Here is a 6,000-nt window from a genome sequence, read left to right on the forward strand (position 1 = left end):
ATTGCCCCACACACACTACACACTGAACCTTTCACACAAACTGCACCCCTCACACATTGCACCACTGCTCCTATACCCTACTACAGCCCCATATCCCAGCAGATCCCAGGTAAGTTGTCAAACTGTTCTTAAACGGTTTGACTACTTACTCTGGGAGCGGGTCCCGGCACTCCTGGCACCATAACCACTACACAGAGCAGTAGTGGTTATTGTGCATGGATTATTTCTTTAAATAATCTATAAGTGCCCCTCCCGAGATCAGGCTCTGGATCCGCCACTGGTGTGTGTATATATATATATATATATATATATATATATATATATATAATGTATATTAATGTGTGTATTAGTAATATAAATATAATTATGCCTATTATATTTACACATATATTAATGTACATTTATATATGCGTAATACACAGAGAAATGTAATTGATAGGTACCATATGTAATGAGCAGATATTGGCCCCGTCTTGTTGCTTGGTGCATACTCCAGCACAATAACATATTTAACCCCTTAAGGACACATGACATGTGTGACATGTCATGATTCCCTTTTATTCCAGAACTTTGGTCCTTAAGGGGTTAAAGTGAAGAGCGCACCCACAGGACTTCAAAATAAACAAGATTTTTTACAGTTGTGCCCTACATACATTCACCATTTCAGTCCCATTACCAAGCTTTTCTTAATATGTCAAGGTAGTTGGACTGAAACATTGGTTATATGCAAAGGCACGTCTGCTTAAAATAAATCTGCACTCTTGTTTTTTTACTTAGTATTAGTAAATTTGGCTGAAAGACCAATTTACCGTGGAAATTAGAGAGTTCTCTACTAAGCGGCTGCAAGAGAAGTCCCGAAGTGCTGAAGTCCCGAAATTCCGAAATGCTGAAGTTCCGAAATTCCGAAATGCTGAAGTTCCGAAATTCCGAAATGCTGAAGTTCCGAAATTCCGACGCGCCGAAGTTGCAAAGTGTCGAAGTGCCAAAGTCCTGAAGTTCCGAATTGCCGAAATCCCGAATTTCCTAATAAGAATAGGAATATGAAAATGTAGAACAGAATCATAGAACTGAAAACCCATAGAAATTCAGCTATTGCAACCTAAAACATTTTATTCATTTTGAATGCTCTTTGAATTCCCAACAATCCATACTTTTAGGAATAACCCTGTAAATTATTTTGTTAAAGGAGACAGACATTCCAGCAGTTGGAATTCTTATTACCTTTGCAGCTGGCAATATAATTAATCTGCAGAGGTAATATGAGCAAGAAGTAGCTGACATGGTTGACAAAATTAACAATCATTACAGATTAAAATTGAAATCAGAATCAAGTTAGTTCTTAGAGTCACAGTCCCAGTCTTGCAGTTTGAACATTCACCACTTTTCAACTAGTCATAGCACAAGTTCCTTAGCTGTAGAGTGACTAAGAACTTTAAAGAAGATGGTGATTATGTGCAGAAGGAATTGTTAAAACAATTAGACACCCAATTTAATTAGACACCCATCTCTGCACACAGGGTGACTGATGGGTGGCAGTGTCAGTCTGGGACTATTTTGAGTTGGATCTCCATGTGACATACCCCCTGCTTTTGGTTCATATACTCACTGGGGTACGCGTACCACAGGTTGAGAATCCAGGCCATAGACAAGCCAACTTATCCGAATGGTGAATATGGTAAATTTTAACTAGTTCTGTTGCAATCTGGTTCTAAGAGGATGAAACTCTTGTTAAATATTTGCCTGTCCTACATTGAAGAATTCTCACCATAGGTATTTGTATGGTCCTGTAGAACTATCCATTAGTTAGAAGACACTGATAATTTAGAATCTTTTGCAAAGCAATGGGAGAAACTGTTTGATGATAGTAGTCATAGACAAACACATCACACGTATAAAGCCCCGGTATTTGCTAAAGCCAAGAATCTGCAAATACAAATGTGCTCTTTTCCAAGGTAAATGAATCTATTCTTGCATTTTCAACTGACCTGTCTGTGACCTTTGTTCATTTTTTCAGTACACATCAGTAAGCTAAAAAGCAAAGACTATAGGGCTGGGAGATAAGAGTTACCAAATTAAGAATTTGATATATTTGTATTGCAAAATCCAGCTTGACTGTGTAAAATGCTTTTCTGCTTTCTGATTCCTTTTTTTTGACAAATGTAACAGTCATCGTGGAACTTTGGAACTTTGTTCCAGGCTGGCTAATGACACTGGTGGAGGTGGAGATGCTAAAATGGTACAAAGTGAAATGCTGGACAAACAGACTCAAGGAACCATGATCACTTCAAATCAATGATGTGGCCATTTTGCTTGGAGTAATCCTTTATTGTCCCACCAATGCTTAGATTGTGACCAGCTGAAATGGGCATTTAATGAGAAAGACCTAAAGCCAGGAACTGCACTGTTTTTGTTGGTAAGGGTACATCGTACGACAACACTATCTTGGGGCAGTGAGCATTCAGGAGAAGGTCCTTGGTATTGTGAAAGTTTTTTTTACAGAATGCTGCTGTTACTAATTTAATTTTGTCTGCTTTACGTTGATAGGTAAGGAAATATTGCGGTGTGAAGAGGTAATTGGAACAAAGCTTCAGACAAAACTGTCCACTCCATCTGCGGGTTACTCTATCCTCCTATGTGGACAGTCTTTGCCATAAACTATTCAATTAGCTGTCACTAGAGATGTCGCGAAAGGGCGAACCGGGCGAACCGCCATAGATTTCAATAGGCAGGCGATGTGATGGAAAAGTTGTTTCAAGGAGACTAACACCTGGACTGTGGCATGCCGGAGGGGGATCCATGGCAAAACTCCCATGGAAAATTACATAGTTGATGCAGAGTCTGGTTTTAATCCATAAAGGGCATAAATCACCTAACATTCCTAAATTGTTTGGAATAACGTGCTTTAAAACATCAGGTATGATGTTGTATCGATCAGGTAGTGTAAGGGTTACGCCCACTTCACAGTGACAGACCAAACTCCCCGTTTAACGCACCACAAACAACCGCAAACAGTCCATTTGCACAACCGCAAACTCCCCATTTGCACAAGGCTCGATACCAAGCTAGCCATGTCCCGTTCCTTGTCCTCACTGATGTCATTGAAGGTCTCTTCCTCCACCCAGCCATGTACAACACCAGGGGTCCCCGAAAGGTGACAAAAAGCCCCCTGTATTTTTTTTTTAAATGTACACTACTGTTACACCAGATATGAGTTGCACTGGTGTGACACTGTGCCCTGGCAGGCCCTGAAACGCACACGTGTGAAGGAAACTGACTGCTATTATATGACAGTCAAAAAAGTTTTTTTTTTTTTAAATGCAAGCTATTGTGACACCAGATATGAGTGGTGGCACTGGGCAAGTGGGCACAGTATACACTGTGAGCCTGACACACACGCTGGCAGGCAGGCAACTGCAATTAGATTACACAGAAAAAAAAAGCAGACTGATGTTCACCCAGCCACGTACAACACCAAGGGTCCCCGAAAGGTGACAACAAGCCCGCTGTATTTTTTTTTTAAATGTACAATACTGTTACACCAGATATGAGTTGCACTGGTGTGACACTGTGCCCTGCCAGGCCCTGAAACACACACGTGTCAAGGAAACTGACTGCTATTATATTACAGTCAAAAAAGTTTTGTTTTTTTTAAATGCAAGCTATTGTGACACCAGATATGAGTGGTGGCACTGGGCAAGTGGGCACAGTATACGCTGTGAGCCTGACACACACGCTGGCAGGCAGGCAACTGCAATTAGATTACACAGAAAAAAAAAAAAGCAAACTGATGTTCTAGCCCTAAAAAGGGCTTTTTGGGGTGCTGTCCTTACAGCAGAGATCAGATGAGTCCTTCAGGACTGTAGTGGACACTGAATACACTAGCCTAGCTGTCGATTTCCCTATTAAATCAGCAACAGCTACACTGTCCCTCCTCTCACTAAGAATGCAGCTTCCGGGGGGCGGGGCCTAGCTGTCATGGAGGAAAGACGCACTTCGTGTGAGCTCCCTCAATATCTCACTTTAAGCAGCTATCAACAAGCGAATTTCACCCCAGAAGGGGATGACCCAGCAATGTTGCTCCTACCTGACCGACCCGACATGCTTAATAGCGGTCAGCAACTCGACAGAGTATTACTTACCTCCGCGTGGCAAGTGTGGCCTGGTGCTGATCTTCGGCTGATCTCCCGATCCTGGGATGCCCAGCAGCAGCTACTTCCTGGCAGGAGCTCCGTTACCCCCCCCCTCGGACCGGTGGGGGTTATCCCGGTCCACCCCTGAGAGGCTGTCTGGAGCTAATGGACGCACAGAGCACAGCCACCCAGGCTGACATACTCATCTGCGACTCTCCCAATATGGCGGCAGCCGCGTGTCCTCCTGGTACCAGCAAAGCATGGCAGGATATTGAGTCTAAGCTGGACAGACTCTTTAATCAATTTTGGAAGCAAATAACAAGCAGGAAGCCCCAACAAGCTCCACCACAGCCCCAACAAGCTCCACCACAGCTAAGCGAAGCAGTCCCCATTAAAATCCACCAACGCAAAAGGCGTCGAAGACGGGACCGGTGGCACAAACAGAAATGCAGAGCCTTCCCCACGTCAAGCACTTGCCTCCACCTTAAGCCACCACAATCCCGCACCGGACGTGAAGCACCACCGGGACAGATCCGACCACCCGACAAAACAAGCTTCCACCACCTCAAGCCGCGAACTCGGCACTCAACCAGAGACTTGCCTTTGTTGTTCCAGGTATCAGGGACTCCCAGGGTCTGCACCTGGCGCCCAGAAGGGATCGGATGAGCACAAGCAGTATACAGCAGCCTGCCAAGCGTGTCCCACTATAGCCGATCCTCCACACCATGCCTTTGATCACATGAACTGCTCTCTGCACATTAACTAATCATAAAGTAGCAAGCGTTTAAACATGTCATTATTTCACCTCCTAAAGAGTTTATTGTCGTAGTTCCTTACATGTCTTTACCTTAACCGTTCATGTATTATGTTATTCACTAGTCTCATCTCATGGGGCGACTCACACTTGATTTATAACTAGTGGTGGAGCTGCTGATATAAATACACAGTTGATAACGTGCAAGCTACACCATAAACATGACAGCCATCTTTAACAACAATGTACTGCTATATACTCATACCATCAGTGCAACTAGCCATACGCACGTTCAGCCTAGCATGCTCAAATATAACACACTTCTGTCTAAAAAAAAAAAAAAGAATGCAGCTTCAGAATTAATCTAAATTGTATTCTGTCTAGGAGGTGGGAGGGTCTGGGAGGGAGAGTCTGCTGCTGATTGGCTGGAATGTGTCTGCTGACTGTGAGGTACAGGGTCAAAGTTTACTCAATGATGACGAATAGGGGGCGGACCGAACATCACATATGTTCGCCATCCGTGGCGAACGCGAACAAGCTATGTTCGCCAGGAACTATTCGCCAGCGAACTGTTCGGGACATCACTAGCTGTCACTTATTTTTTTTCCCTTATTTTAGTTTGAAGTAATATTCACGATACACTAATGTTATGTTCATCTAATAAAACTACAGTCAATCTAGCTGCAATAAAACATTTGAACATATGTTGGTTTTATATGGGAGAGGTTGCCATCAAGTCCTTAGTGTTACTGATACAAAATACAGGGGTGCAGGCATTGAGTTAATGTCTGGCAAAATATAGATGTACATCAGGAATTTGTAACACTACCCTTAGTGTTGAATGAAGATAAAATATCACTTACCTTTTAAAATATATCCCAGGTCCTCGTGAAGTTTTCAGATTCCCATATTATATAAAAAAATACCATAACAAAGGAAAAATCTCTGTTTAACCATTTTTGTCCCAACAAAACACAATTTGGTACAAAATATAATTATCAGATGAAGTGTTTTTCTTTGTCAGCAATACCCTGCTGTTACTGACAATCTCGTTTGTCTTGATCAGAGACATCTTCTGTCTAGGAGAATGAGATTAACACTCTACTGGGAATTAAC

Source organism: Pelobates fuscus, chromosome 3 (genome assembly GCF_036172605.1).
Source record: "Pelobates fuscus isolate aPelFus1 chromosome 3, aPelFus1.pri, whole genome shotgun sequence".
NCBI classification, from domain to species: Eukaryota; Metazoa; Chordata; class Amphibia; order Anura; family Pelobatidae; genus Pelobates; species Pelobates fuscus.